We start from the raw sequence: 16624 nt of genomic DNA, 5'->3' as shown, positions 1-16624 counted from the left end.
CACACCATGACCACGTAGGGACGTCAGCACAGGTCCTTTACTCGGGTCGTTAGACAGGTGCACTTCTGTCTTAAAAATGGTCCCATTAATAGGTTATATGTGGTTTTAACATAGTGATCAAATCTGAATCTCCTCACGCTTCATGGTAACAAATCAAATTTTTTCCAAAAAGGCTGCTCCACGTGTGAGGACATGGAGCAAGAAACTATGAGAACGCAGGATCACCCATAATGCCATGCATGCAATCAATCATCAGCCAGCCCTGTGATGTCATAGCACTATAAATAGCCTCAGCCATCTTGGATTCTGCCATTTTCCAGTGTACTTAGTGCAGGGAGAGACATCAGCAGGCGCTAGGGACAGTGCTAGGAAAGACTCCATTGTGCTAAAGAAAAGAATTTAAGAGTGCAGGCAAAGATTATTCAATGGGTAGGGAAAGGATAGGGAAGAATCATTCCACAGCATTTATGTAGAACAGGGTTCAGTAGGAGAGGTTACAACCTGGGTAATAGGAACAATCCTATTAAACCTTGCTGCACTGGGGATCCAAATTGCCATCATACAGCTCTGTAATTCCAGCAAATAGTTCTTGTTATTGAGGTGCAAGTGCTGTTTGATACAGCCATTAACAGGGTTTATTAAAAATACATATTTCTACATCTTATTTGCCCTTGTGCGGTGAAGTTATATGTTCTAAAGCATTTTTAGGCTTGCATTAGTGGGAGGAAAAAGGGCTTATTAGCTGTTGTGTGGTGAAGTGTGAAAATTATAGCCCTTTTTGGCATGCATTAGTGGTCCCAAAATTATTATTTTTTGCCGTTCAGCGGTGCAGTTATATGTTCCAAATCCTTTTGTGGAGTGTATAATTAGAAAAAATTAAAATATGTTTGCTGTTCAGCGTTGCAGTAATATATTCTAAAGCCTGTTGTGTCGTGTATAGGTGGAAAAAAATAAAGGCATATTTGCCGTGCAGCGGTGCAGTTATATGTTCTAAAGCCTTTTATGTTGTGTATAAATGGAAAAAAATAAGGGCCTATTTGCCGTTCAGCGGTGCAGTTATATGTTCTAAAGCCTTTTGTGGAGTATATAACAGAAAAAAAGAAAAATATATTTGCCGTTCAGCGGTGCAGTTCTATGTTCTAAGGCCCTTTTGTTGACTGTACAAGTGGAAAAAAGAAAAATATATTTGCCATCCAGCGGTGCAGTCATATGTTCTAAAGCCCTTTTTTGTGTGTATTAGTGGCACAAACAAAGTATTTGCCGTTGTGTGGTGAATTGAGAAAATGACAGCCCGTTTTGGTGAGTATTAGTGGAAAAAAAAAGGCTTATCAACCGTTGTGTGGTGAAAATTACAGACTTTTTTGGAGTGTTTTAATTTCCTTTTTATTTATTTATTAGATTTTTTTTGGCATTAGCAATAATGATGATCGAGCACCAAAGTATTCAGGTGTTCGGCCCGAGTATATAAAGTCAATGGGAGACAACCAGGCACCCCCTGCTCTAAAGAGGGGAGGGTTCCTGGTCCATTGGAAAAGGTCAGAAAGTGACAGAAACACCACCGAAATGGATCGGGAACACCATGGGGACGATGCCTGGATGCATCTTGGACTCTCAGGTTGCTGCTGGGAACCATGTTGTCTGAGTTGTATGCCACTTTTACAGACTGACAAAAATATGCACAAACCCCCCCCCAAAAAAACTATTTTACAGAAAAATTGTTAGGAAACATTCTTGCCTGTATATCCAATTGTATATAAAGTGCAAGTGCTGCAAAAAATTACAAGTAAGAAGCACTCCAAAACAGCCTGTATATCACATAAAGGAGGGCCTTATTCACATTGAGGTACAATTATTCAAGTAGTGGGACTCCTACCCTCATAAAGCCTATGCACTAAATGAAAGGGCTGCCAAAAATTACAAGGAACCGACACTCCAAAATACCCTTTGTTACACATAAAGGAGAGCGTCATACACACCCTTGAAAAAATTATGATTGATGGGCTGCTGGTGACCCTCAAAAACATTTGGAGCAATAGCCTGCTGATCTGACCATCTAAAACCTTAGGGGCGAGGGCCTGCTGCCGCATTGGTGATTCTAGATAAACCCTTGGCGATTGCACGTCCCCGTGACGGCGACAATCCATTCGGATGTCTGACTTATCAACTTTATATGTTATTTTCTGCGCCTACCATGGTGATTACGGGTAACAGGGAATCAGGTTTTGATGCTGGAGAGGGAGCTTGAGAAAGGGATACCACATCCAACGGAGGCCAATGGCTGAAATCTGATTGGGTGGAGAGGATGGGTCAAGTTATTGAAGCAGGAAAATCGAAGGCAGCAGGCGCGCAGCAATTACCCACTCCCGACTCGGGAAGGTAGTGACAATAAATAACAATACAGGACTCTTAAGATGCCCTGTTATTGGAATGAGTAATAAAAAATTGCAGCAAATGTCACTGCGGTATTTTGGATGAGGAAACGCGGTGACCACCGGTAACGAGGAATCATTATTTGGAGAGGAAGCCTGATAAACGGCTACAGCTACTATTTCAAAGCAAGGCCCCATGAGTTGCGGGCCTGCAAGTAAGCTGACCCTGTAAAACCCTGTAATATATTATATGCTAGTGCCTGAGGATGAGCTGACCCTGTAAAACATTATATGCAAGGGCATGCAGCTGAGCTAACCCTCTAAAAAGTTCTATGCAAGGGCCTGCATGTGAGCTGACCCTGTAAAAGATTTAAATAGCGGGCCTGAATATGAGCTGACCCAGTAAAAGATTCGAGTTGCGGGCCTGCAGGTGAGCTGACCCAATAAAAGATTTTAGACGCTGGCCTGGTGGTGAGCTCAGGTTGAACCGACAAATCCAACTTGATTTTGATGGCTGCATTATTCTGCAGGTGAACGTGATACAGCTCCACAGATTGTTTTTATCTGCATCTTTTTAAACACTCTGTGGCCTTAGTCTTTTATCCATACTCAGTCATTGTGCCACTATGTGGCCTCCTCATGCTGCCATCTCCACACCATGTCACCTTGCCACTTTTTTTATTAACATGCTGCAGCTGATACAGCTTAACCTCTTCAGGACATAGGGCGTACGCCCTTATGTCCTGGTACTTAAGGACACAGGGCGTACCTGTACGCCCTGTGTATTTCCGATCACCGCTAAATGCCCGGGGGGGTCCCGTGACTCCCCCATGGCGGCGATCGCGGCAAACCGCAGGTCAATTTAGACCTGCGGTTTGCGGCGTTTATCTATTGCGGCGGTTGTGGTCGGCGGTGCCATCGGGTCCCCATGCGGCTGTAGGGGGGATCCGATGCATGGAAGACAGCGCAATGCCTTCCTGAGGCATCTGCGCTGCCTTCCGGTGAAGAGCCTGTGAGATCCAGCCACCTGGATCTCACAGGCCCCGGAATCTGTATGAGTAATACACAGTATTGCTCATACAGACATACAGACAATGCATTCCAATACAGAAGTATTGGAAAGCATTGTAAAGGATTAGACCCCCAAAAGTTCAAGTCCCAAAGTGGGACAAAAAATTTAGTGAAAAAAAAGTTCAAAAAATAAAGTTTTCCCCAAAAAAAATTTAAAGTTTCAAGTAAAAATAAACAAAAATTCTCCCCAAATAAAGTAAAAAAAATTGGTAAAAAATAGGCGGAAAAAAAAAAGGATACATATTAGGTATCGCCGCGTCCATATCGACTGGCTCTATAAAAATATCACATGACCTAACCCCTCAGATGAACACTTTAAAAAATAAAAAATAAAAACTGTGCTAAATAAACCAATTTTTGTCACCTTACATCACAAAAAGTGTAATAGCAAGCGATCAAAAAGTCATATGCACACCAAAATACTGCCAATCAAACCGTCATCTCATCCCGCAAAAAATTAGACCTGTTGTCTCCTTGCATCACAAAAAGTGTAATAGCAAGTGATCAAAAAGTCACACAAACCCCAAAATAGTGGCAATAAAACCGTCATCTCATCCCGCAAAAATCATACCCTACCCAAGGTAATCACCCAAAAACTGAAAAAATTATGGCTCTCAGACTATGGAAACCTTTTGCTTTGATTACTGCTTTGCACACTCTTGGCATTCTCTTGATGAGCTTCAAGAGGTAGTCACCTGAAATGGTTTTCACTTCACAGGTGTGCCCTGTCAGGTTTAATAAGTGGGATTTCTTGCCTTAAAAATAGGGTTGGGACCATCAGTTGCTTTGTGGAGAAGTCAGGTGGATACACAGCTGATAGTCCTACTGAATAGACTGTTAGAATTTGTATTATGGCAAGAAAAAAGCAGCTAAGTAAAGAAAAATGAGTGGCCATCATAACTTTAAGAAATGAAGGTCAGTCAGTCCGAAAAATTGGGAAAACTTTAAAAGTGTCCCCAAGTGCAGTCACAAAAACCATAAAGCGCTACAAAGAAACTGGCTCACATGCGGACTGCCCCAGGAAAGGAAGACCAAGAGTCACCTCTGCTGCAGCGGATAAGTTCATCCGAGTCACCAGCCTCAGAAATCACAGGTTAACAGCAGCTCAGATTAGAGACCAGGTCAATGCCACACAGAGTTCTAGCAGCAGACATATCTTTAGAACAACTGTTAAGAGGAGACTGTGTGAATCAGGCCTTCATGGTAGAATATCTGCTAGGAAACCACTGCTAAGGACAGGCAACAAGCAGAAGAGACTTGTTTGGGCTAAAGAACACAAGGAATGGACATTAGACCAGTGGAAATCTGTGCTTTGGTCTGATGAGTCCAAATTTGAGATCTTTGGTTCCAACCACCGTGTCTTTGTGCGACGCAGAAAAGGTGAACGGATGGACTCTACATGCCTGGTTCCCACCGTGAAGCATGGAGGAGGAGGTGTGATGGTGTGGGGGTGCTTTGCTGGTGAAACTGTTGGGGATTTAGTCAAAATTGAAGGCATACTGAACCAGCATGGCTACCACAGCATCTTGCAGCGGCATGCTATTCCATCCGGTTTGCGTTTAGTTGGACCATCATTTATTTTTAAACAGGACAATGACCCCTAACACACCTCCAGGCTGTGTAACGGCTATTTTACCATGAAGGAGAGTGATGGGGTGCTGCACCAGATGACCTGGCCTCCACAGTCACAGACCTGAACCCAATCGAGATGGTTTGGGGTGAGCTGGACCGCAGAGTGAAGGCAAAAGGGCCAACAAGTGCTAAGCATCTCTGGGAACTCCTTCAAGACTGTTGGAAGACCATTTCAGTTGACTACCTCTTGAAGCTCATCAAGAGAATACCAAGAGTGTGCAAAGCAGTAATCAAAGCAAAAGGTGGCTACTTTAAAGAACCTAGAATATGACATATTTTCAGTTGTTTCACACTTTTTTGTTATGTATATAATTCCACATGTGTTAATTCATCGTTTTGATGCCTTCAGTGTGAATCGACAATTTTCATAGTCATGAAAACAAAGAAAACTCTTTGAATGAGAAGGTGTGTCCAAACTTTTGGTCTGTACTGTACATAAATAAATAAAAAGTATACATATTAGGTATCGCCGCGTTCATTACAACCTTTTCTATAATAAATAACACATGATCTAACCTGTCAGATGAATGTTGTAAATAACAAAAAATAAAAACAGTGCCAAAACAGCTATTTCTTGTTATCTTGCCTCACAAGAAGTGTAATATAGAGCAACCAAAAATCATTGTACCCTAAACTAGTACCCAAAAAACTTCCACCCTATCCCATAGTTTCTAAAATTAGGTCACTTTTTGGGGGTTTCTACTCTAGAAGTGCATCAGGGGGGCTTCAAATGGGACATGGTGTAAAAAAAAAACAGTCCAGCAAAATCTGCTTTCCAAAAACCGTATGGCATTCCTTTCCTTCTGCGCCCTGCCGTGTGCCCGTACAGAAGTTTACAACCACATATGGGGTGTTTCTGTAAACTACAGAAACAGGACCATAAATATTGAGTTTTGTTTGGCTGTTAACCCTTGCTTTGTTAAAGTTAAAAAAAATATTACAATGGAAAATCTGCCAAAAAAGTGAAATTTTGAAATTGTATCTCTATTTTCCATTAATTCTTGTGGAACACCTAAAGGGTTAACAAAGTTTGTAAAATGAGTTTTGAATACCTTGATGGGTGTAGTTTCTAGAATGGGGTCATTTTTGCGTGGTTTCTATAATGTAAGCCTCACAAAGTGAATTCAGACCTGAACTGGTCCTTAAAAATTGGGTTTTTGAAAATTTCAGAAAAATTTCCAGATTTGCTTCTAAACTTCTAAGCCTTGTAACATCCCCGAAAAATAAAATATCATTCCCAAAATGATCCAAACATGAAGTAGACATATGGGGAATGTAAATTAATAACTATTTTTGGAGGTATTACTATGTATTATAGAAGTAGAGAAATTGAAACTTGGAAATTTGCAATTTTTTACCAATTTTTGCTAAATTTGGTATTTTTTATAAATAAAAATGATTTTTTTTACTTCATTTTACCAGTGTTATGAAGTACAATATGTGACAAAAAAACTGTCTCAGAATGGAAAGAAGTAAAGACTCTGCCGCCAGCGTTGTCAGATGGAAAATTTTGGAGCAATTTTCTAACAAGGTTCTTCTTGTATTGCACCATATTGCTAGTCCTCTCCACCAGAGGAATGAGAGATAAGAACTTCTCTTTGTAGCGGGGGTCGAGAAAGGTGAACACCCAGTAATCCGTGTTATCAAAAATGCATATAACTCAAGGGTCATCGGAAAGGCAGCCTAACATGAAGTCAGCCATGTGTGCCAGAGTACCAACAGGTAAGAAGTTGATGTCGACATCAGGATGACTCTCCATCTCCTCATCCTCTTCCTCCTCTTCTGCTTATCCACACTGAACAGATGTAATTAAAGTTCCATGGGTACTACCCTCTGTAGCAGAGGCAACTGTCTCCAGCTCCTCCTCCTCTTCCTCTTCATGGTCCAATTCGCGCTGAGAAGACAAACTATGGGTGGTCTGGATATCACGCTGTATAATGTCCTCCCCTATTTCCTCATCTGCCATATTCAGAGCATCGTACTTAATTGTGAGCAGCGATCGTTTGAGTAGACACAGCAGTGGGATGGTTACACTTATAGCGTTATCGCCACGCCACTAACAATCTGTGTGGATTCATCAAAGTTTTTCAAAACCTCACAGACGTCTGACATCAATGCCCACTCCTCTCTTGTGAATAGTGGCAGTTGACTCGAAAGGTGACGACCATGTTGCAGCTGGTATTCCACAACTGCTCTCTGCTGCTGACAAAGCTTGGTCCCTTTACTCCCTTATACCCTGCCACAGCTCTGCGGCGGTGTGCTATTTGTCCCCTAAACAGATCAACTTCAGTGTCACGGCCGTAGGCAGGGACTTGAACACACACAGTGAGCCCTAACTTGAACCCAGACCACTGACCCTGCCTACTTGCAGAGCAAGTCCTAGGTGAAAAGTCCACAACTGGTTGACGTTCCCTATACTTAGTAAGTGCAGAGATGCAATCCAAGGGCCAGCGGAACCGCAGGTACCTGTTTGCACACAAGACACACAAACAAACGCCAAGGGAAGTCGTGCCAGAGTCAAAACAGGAGATCAAAACCAACAGAATCACAAAGTAGAAGGAGGGAGCAATAACAAGCCCAGGGTCAAAACCAGACAGGAATAAGGTACAGAATCGCAGAGCAGAGAGAGTGGTCGTGGTATAGCCGAAGTCAAATCCAAAGCAACAGTTCAATACACACAGGTAGCATAGCACAGCAAGGAAAACCTATAACTGGCAAAGGTGATTGCCAGTTGTCTTAAATAGGGAGCTAATCACCTGAGCACTGATATCACTAGAGGGCGTAGCTCAGGTGTGACCTGAGGGGGCATGGCCAAAGTGGGTGATCGAGAGAGGGCATGGACTAAATGGCATGAGAGGGGTGTGGCCTAAACGCAGAGTCACCAAGGAGCACGACCTGACAGCACATCTGGCACCGTGCTGCAGTGTCTGAGTCCCAGACTGCAGTGCTGGGGCTCGGACAGGCAAGTTGGTGACATTCAGCACGGCCTATTGACGCTTACCCACAGCAGTGCTTTACTGCTTCTAGCTAGCGACTGAGGGCTGACTGCTGCTGGAGCTGGAAGTGGAGGAGGAGGCGGCGGAGGAGGAGAAGTGGGGGTTGGGGCCAGTAGCATAGCTGCTGGCGGAGACCCTGATGGACATAGGGCCTGCAATTCTGGGGGCGTGGGTAGCACCTGTGCCATCCTAGGGTAAGACTCACTCCCGGCCTTCACAACATTCACCCAGTGTGCGGTCAGGGAAATGTAGCGTCCCTGGCCACCAGCACTTGTCCATGTGTCCTAGTAACTGTGTTGGTCAGAGCACGGGTGATGTTCTGTGACACATGCTGGTGTAAGGCAGGCACGGCACACCATGAAAAATAGTGGCAGCTGGAGACTGCGTACCAAGGAACGGCCGCCGACATCAGGCTGTGGAAGGCCTCAGTGTCCACAAGCCTAAATGGCAACATTTTAAGGGGCAGAAATTTCGAAAGTTGCGCATTTAGTGCTATGGCCTGTGGGTGGGTGGGTATTTGCGCTTGCGTTCAAATGACTGTGCTATGGACATTTGGACGCTGCACTGGGACAGGGAAATGGATGTTGTTGTTGATGGTTCATGCTAAGTTCCAGGTGCATGGCAAGGGGCATCCGGGCCTGCGCCTTCAACAGGAGATTGGCCAGCAGTGCGTAACACAGGGGAAGAGGAGTCAGTGGTGTGACCCACAGACCCAGATTGTGGACCCATGCGTTCGGCCCACTTGTTAGGGTGCTTGGATGCCATGTGGTGGATCATGCTGGTGGTGGTGAGGTTGCTAGTGTTCACGCCCCTGCTCATTTTGGTATGGCACAGGTTGAAAACTACCACTCTTTTGTCATCTGCACTTTCCTCAAAAAAGCACCATATTGCAGAAAACCTACCCCTTGGCAAGGGAGATTTACGCATGGGGGTGCTCGATGCAATGGTTGCGGGCCGACTTCTCCCTTTTGCAAACCCACTGCGTATCCCTCCCCCTCTGTACTGCTGTCCTCACTCGGCTTTTTACCATCCCATGTTAGGTCAGTGACCTCATCGTCAACCACATCCACTTCCTCACTCTGCTCATCCTCCTGACTTGACCTAACCACAACCTCAATGATTGACAACTGTGTTTCATGATCATCCACCTCTCTGAAGGCTCACGAGGTTGGGAATCAGGGCACAATATCTCAGGTCCCTCTTCAAGCTTGCTGGGCGTGAGGGCCAAAGGTAACAGTGGCACTGGAAAGAGCTCCTCAGAATATCCGAGTGTGGGATCCCTTGTTTGGCAAGCCTCTCAATGGTGGGAGGAAGGATAATCAGAGAGAGGATTCGGTTGACCAGACTCTTGGCTACAGAGAGTGGACTTGGTGGAAGAGAGGGTGGTGCTTAACCATCTGGAAACATTATCTTTAGCATTCCAACCGACCAACTTTTCTCACTGGTGCGACTTGGACAGTGTTGTCCTGTGCCGCCCAGCTAATTTGGACATGAAGCTGGATATGGTGGATGTTTTTTTTTTGTTTCTGGTGCACTGGCAGCACATGCGAAATGTGTGGGTAGGAGACTCGAGCATGCTGCTCGATCACATGTAGCACTCGGCCGAGTACCGCCATGTGCCAAGCATAGCGATGCTCGAGCCGAACAGGTATTCGGCCGAACATGCTCTCTCATTACTAATTAGGAATACTGATGGATTACTGACCAAATGCTGACCGAGTAAAGGCAGATGCTCAAGAGACAGGATTAGTTTTTTGGGGGTTATTGTTCTGACGGATCAGAGGAAGGGCAAAATAATCAGTGACGTCAACACAAACTTACTGCTGACACTCTCTTCACTCTGTCGGGGGGCTCTACTTGTATAAGCATTTAATAGAACAGGTTCTGTAGACATCTATGTGGAATCAGCTGACAACGGTGTAAAAGGAGTGCGCTTCTTCTTGATGCTAACATCGACCTGTAACGCTGAGTTCATACTTGAGTTATTTGGTCAGTTTTGGCCCAAATAATTGAAGTGTGCAGTGATTTTAAGAACGACGCCTGTCATCTGCATGTCATACTGACTCCTAGTATTATTTTACTACCACAGCAGACTCCCTATGCGTGTTACTGCAAGGCACAGTGTTCTACACCACTACCAACCAGGAAATAGACGTTTTTTTACTTGATTCAACGCAAATGTTTTTGAAAAATTCGGCGAACCGGCCGAATCGAATTTATGAAAAATTCGCTCATTTCTAATAGTATTTCGAATTAAGTCGTAAAAAAAATCAAATTTCTTTTCAAACTCCAACTAAGCTGCTAAATCGAATTTTTCAAAACCTCGCTCATATCTAAATGTTATAATCGCACTCATGAAAACATTTGTTAATTTTTGTTAGGTATTCAAAATTAATTAAGTCCTGTAATTAAAACTGCTACTAGATATTTCTGAAGGAATAGAAATAATTGTGAATGCCTTTAAAATAAAAGAGACTACTAAGTTAAGATAGAAAATGTACATCTCCTCACTCATCTTTGTCTACTACCCTACCCGTGCTCTTCGTTGGCGGAATATGTTGCAGACTTCCCAACGTATATTACCTCTTGGTGCAACACAACGTCAATGTGCTGTTCTAGGAGGCTGTACTTGGTGCTCATCGCTCAGCATTTATGGTGCTGAGAACAAAAGTGCACAGCAATTTCCCTGGAGATAGAACATTAGCTGTGATTGACAGCTATAAACAGAAAAAACTCAGATTACCACCTTTTAACCCTTGTGAAGCTTTATCCAATAGCAATCATAAAGGATCATGGAAGTCAACTCCTGATCCTCAACAACAGTTAGTGCTAATAGTTTCAAAGCGAGCGCTAATAAAAGCCCCCAGGGCTGTCCTGTCTGGTGTCCTGTTAGGGCACAATTGCAGCATTTTCTTGCACAAGCAGTAATACATTATAATACTGTATATGGAGTATTCAAATGCAATAAAAAAAAAAAAAAAAAAAACAATTGTAAAGTGAGTCAAAATTCTTTTTTAAGTTTAATGCAATATTTTGTATAAAACACAAAATAGACAATAAACTATTATTTTTAAGCACAATGTATCCTACACAATAAAATTATATATTAAAGATCTAATTACCAATCAGTAAAATATAATTAGGACATTTAACTTTTAATAACTAATTTAATATCTGCTGTTTGTATCAGTATTCATTAAATAAAAAAAACTTTAGAAGGGAAACACAGATAGGAACTTTCCCATGTAAATTCACTAGACCACGTAGCTTTATTTGCTTATAAAGTACTCCCTAAGGCCTAATACCCTGGTTACATTTAACTTTAGAGTTCCTATCCAGTGCACGTGAATGCATTTTCTCAGCAAATGGAAGCCATGGGAACTCACTAAAGTAAAAAGTTTAGCTCACTTGCACACTTTTTTTTTCCAGCAGTCAATTTTTGCAGTAAAATGCTCATATGTGTTCAAATACCAGTGAAATGTGAGCAACAATTTAACATAAAAGTAAAAATGCCTTGGTCAGCATGATGGATACTTTGAACTTACAGCTGTCATGACATTATTGTACGTGTACAACAGCACAATCTAGAAGTGAGTCAAGGTTAAGGCTAGATTTACACTTTTGCCCAGTCTCGATAAACCTGTGCTGCCAATGCAGGGTTTTAATTTATGGCAAGGCGCAGGACTCATCATAAGTTTTCAGGACATGGCTTAATTTTATTTTTTTGTTTTCTTTTTTCCTACCTTGCCTTCCAAGAGCCATATTCATTTTTTTTTAATTTCTGTTCTTATCACCACATGGCGGACAAGTTGCATTTTTTAATGGCACTGTTTATTTTACCATAGCTTGTATCGGAAAACTAGATACATTATTTGTTGGGTGAAATTGAAAAAAAAGTTGAATTCCACCAAAGTTTTTGGGGGTTTGTTTTTGCAATGATTACTGTGCTCTTGAAATTACAAACCTTATTCTAAGGGCCACTATGATTATGGCAATAGTAAATTTGTATAGTTTTTACAGTCTTACTACTGTTAAAAAATAAAAACCTTTGAAAAAGATTTTTAACGTTGCATTGCCATGTTCTGACACCATTTTTTAGTATTTCCATCTATGAACTGTGTGAGGGCTAGTTTTTGCAGGGGGAACTGTAGTTTTTAATGGTTTCATTTTGGCATACATACAACTTTTTATTACATTTTTGGGGGTAAAATGGTGAATTCTGTATTTTTTTCCAATATTAAGTACACCACACAGTCAAAAATATTTTAAAATTTTAAATGTTCTGATTTTTGTGCATGGCGATTGCATTTTTGTTTTGTTATATGTATATGTGAGAAAGGGGATGATTTGAATTTTTAATATGTTTGTGTTTTTTTTTTTACTTTTTACACAGTAATTTTGTGTTCCCACAGGGGATTTAAACTTACATTTGCTGATGACTTGTCCTATAGACCGCAATAGAATACCAATAGAATACCATTGCGATCGATGGGATCCTATTTAGGGGTACTATCTCTCCTTGGTGAGAGCACCTGAGGAGGAGACTTATAGGCCCTATATGCTCCTCTGGAATTCTGGGAAGAAAGGGATACAAGTGAGCTTATAGCAAGCTCTGCTTTTAATGCGACCAGATGTAAGGCAGCTCTCCTTTGAAAGTGTGCCTGAGACATAGCTTTTCAGGCTTTTAGCCATGACAGACCTGGAAACCTTCTCAAAGCCTCAGGTTGCCATGGCAACCGATCAGAGACCTGCGATTTCACAAAGATGGCTCAAATCGAAAGGCAGAGGGAGTCCCCTCCCTCTACCTAATCCAACAAATGCCACAATCGCTATTGACTGTAGCATCTAAGCAGTTGAAGGACTGTGATTGAAGGACCAGGATTGGTATCATCACGGATCCCAGTCGTTGTGGCTGAGTACCAGCTGTATTATACAAACCTGAGCCTGCTCCATGCACTTTACACTGCACCATGACGTAACTGTATGTCGAGGTGTGTATAAGGGTTACATTCCTCCTCTGGCAGTGCATGCACCAGACTGAAGTAAACTCTAGCTCATAGCTGTCATCATTTATGCCAGTTTGTAGCTTATGATGTGTTAGGGTTAGGTCTCGACCCACACCCTACCTTCACCACACCCCTTTTGGAAACTGGGAAGGGCAGCTTAATGCCAGTTGTGACTAAATTTAGGCTACTTTCACACTAGCGTTCATAGGTCCGTTTGTGAGCTCCGTTTGAAGGAGCTCACGAGCGGACCCGAACGCCTCCGTCCAGCCCTGATGCAGTCTGAATGGAGCGGATCCGCTCAGACTGCATCAGTCTGGCGGTGTTCAGCCTCCGCTCCGCTCGCCTCCGCACGGACAGGCGGACAGCTGAACGCTGCTTGCAGCGTTCAGCTGTCCGCCTGGCCGTGCGGAGGCGAGCGGATCCGTTCAGACTTACAATGTAAGTCAATGGGAACGGATCCGCTTGAAGATGTCACCATATGGCTCAATCTTCAAGCGGATCCGTCCCCCATTGACTTTACATTGAAAGTCTGAACGGATCCGCTCAGGCTACTTTTACACTTAGAATTTTTTCTAAGTTATTAATGCAGACGGATCCGTACTGAACGGAGCCTCCGTCTGCATTAATATGATCGGATCCATTCAGAACGGATCCGATCGAACGCTAGTGTGAAAGTAGCCTTAGTTGCAATGGCATGTAAAAAGTTGCAAAACCAGGTTTGCATTTTTTTACATCAAATTTGTGGCATAGGAGGGATGATAATTTTCCACCTTTGTGTTTAATGCTTCTTTTATGCTTTGTTTTATATGATGTTTTCACCAGCATTTTACACTGATATTTTAAGGATTTTGAGGATAAAAATCTGCTGACAGATATTAAAAGTCTATGGTAAACATGAAAAGTGTATGTACACATCAATTCATTTTTTCAGGCTCAACATGATTTGGTTATGGCACTTTTTCTAAAATGTATTCTCACAGGCTTCTCTAAAAATTTTAAAATGCACGCTTAAAGTGTTTTGGTCCCTTAACAAGTCCCTAGCATCCCTAGCGCCTTCTGACGTCTCTCCCTGCACTAAGATGCTGTGAAATGATTCCTCCCTATCCTTTTCTTGCAGTTTCAACAATCTTTTTTTCTATTTTTTTTTTAACAATGATATTTTTCCTATTGCTGTCCCTAACGGCTTCTCACGTCTGTCCCTGCACTCAGAAAACTGGAAAATGTCTGAAGCTAAGATGGCTGCGGTATTTATAGGCCTGTGACATCACAGGGCTGGCTGCATGCATGTCAGTCTGGGTGTAATGTAATGGTTTACATCTTGTGGTGAACCCTCTGTATTCACTCTGGGGAAGTCTTCTCTTGATTGTTGACTTTGACACACATACACCTACCTCCTGGAGAGTGTTCTTGATCTGGCCAACTATTGTGAAGGGTGTTTTCTTCACCAGGGAAAGAATTATTTAGTTATCCACCACACTTGTTATGTTTTTGCTATCTCTCTGATGGTTTTGCTTTGTTTTTTTCAGCCTAATGATGGCTTGCTTCACTGATAGTGACAGCTCTTTAGTTCTCATCTTGAGAGTTGACAGCAACAGATTCAAAATGCAAATAGCACACTTGAAATGAACTCTGGACCTTTTATCTGCTCATTGTAATTGGGATAATGAGGGAATAACACACACCTGGCCATGGAACAGGTGAGAAACCATTTGTCCCATTACTTTTGGTCCCTTAACAAGTGGGAGGCACATATGCAAAATGTTGTAATTCCTACACCGTTCACCTGATTTGGATGTAAATACCCTCAAATTAAAGCTGACAGTCTGCAGTTAAAGCACATCTAGTTTGTTTAATTTCAAATCCATTGTGGTGGTGTATAGTGCCACAAATGTTAGAATTGTGTTGACGTCCCAATATTTATGGACCTTACCGTAGCTCTGTCTTTCCATCAATTTGTTCTTTTTATTGGGTTGCAAGTGCTATGTTGAAAAGACTTTAGTGGCCTATTTTAGTACACAAAGAAAAAAATATATGCACTTCACTACAGTGATTTGTGTTGAAGTGTTTAGTGGCCTATTTCAGTGCAAAAAGAAAAATACATACACCTTTCACTTCTGCAGTTATATGTGGTGAAAGCGTTTTGTGGCTTATTTCAATACAAAAAGAAAAATAGGGGAATAACAAATTCCTTCCGGACTCCAATCAGGCAATCAGAATAACTCCCTGGATCAACGATCTCTCTCTAGTAGCTATAGCCTGTAACATTATTACACTCCAGAAATACATCCAGGCCCCTCTTTATTGTACTCACCATCACCACCTCCTCAGGCAGAGAGTTCCACAGTCTCACTGCTCTTACCGTAAAGAATCCTTTTCTATGTTTGTGTACAAACCTTCTTTCCTCCAGACGCAGAGGGTGTCCCCTCGTCACAGTCCTGGGGATAAATAGATGATGGATTAGATCTCCCCTCATTCGTCTTTCTTCTAAAGTGAATAGCCCTAATGTTGATAATCTTTCAGGGTACTGTAGTTGCCCCATTCCAGTTATTACTTTAGTTGCCCTCCTCTGGACCCTCTCCAGCTCTGCTATGTCTGCCTTGTTCACAGGAGCCCAGAACTGTACACAGTACTCCATGTGTGGTCTGACTAGCGATTTGTAAAGTGGTAGGACTATGTTCTTATCACGGGCATCTATTCCCCTTTTGATGCAACCCATTATCTTATTGGCCTTGGCAGCAGCTGCCTGACACTGGTTTTTGCAGCTTAGTTTGCTGTTTATTAAAATTCCTAGATCCTTTTCCATGTCAGTGTTACCAAGTGTTTTACCATTTAGTATGTACAGGTAACTTGCATTATTCCTTCCCATGTGCATAACTTTACATTTGTCAGTGTTAAACCTCATCTGCCAATTATGTGCCCAAGCCTCCAATCTATCGAGATCGCTCTGTAGTAGTATACCATCCTCTTCAGTGTTAACTACTTTACACAGTTTAGTGTCATCTGCGAAAATTGATATTTTACTATGCAAGCCTTCTACAAGATCATTAATAAATATATTGAAGAGAATAGGGCCCAATACTGAACCCTGAGGTACCCCACTAGTGACAGTGACCCAATATGAGTGTTTACCATTAATAACCACCCTCTGTTTTCTATCACTCAGCCAGTTACTTACCCACATACAGACATTTTCTCCCAGTCCGAGCATTTTCATTTTATATACTAACCTTTTATGTGTAACAATATCAAATACTTTGGAGAAGTCCAGATATATACGACATCCATTGATTCACCGCTGTCAAGTCTAGAACTAACCTCCTCTTAGAAACTGATTAAATTAGTTTGGCATGACCAATCCCTCATGAAGCCATGCTGATATGGCGTTATTTGCTTATTTCCGCTGAGATGCTCTAAGATAGCATCTCTTAGAAAACCTTCAAACAGTTTACCCACAACAGATGTTAAACTTACCGGCCTATAGTTTCCAGGCTCTGTTTTTGGACCCTTTTTGAATATTGACACCACATTTGCTATGCGCCAATCCTGTGGG

The sequence above is a fragment of the Bufo gargarizans genome, chromosome 1 (genome assembly GCF_014858855.1).
Source record: "Bufo gargarizans isolate SCDJY-AF-19 chromosome 1, ASM1485885v1, whole genome shotgun sequence".
Taxonomy (NCBI): domain Eukaryota; kingdom Metazoa; phylum Chordata; class Amphibia; order Anura; family Bufonidae; genus Bufo; species Bufo gargarizans.
Note: the sequence above shows the minus strand (reverse complement) of the source record.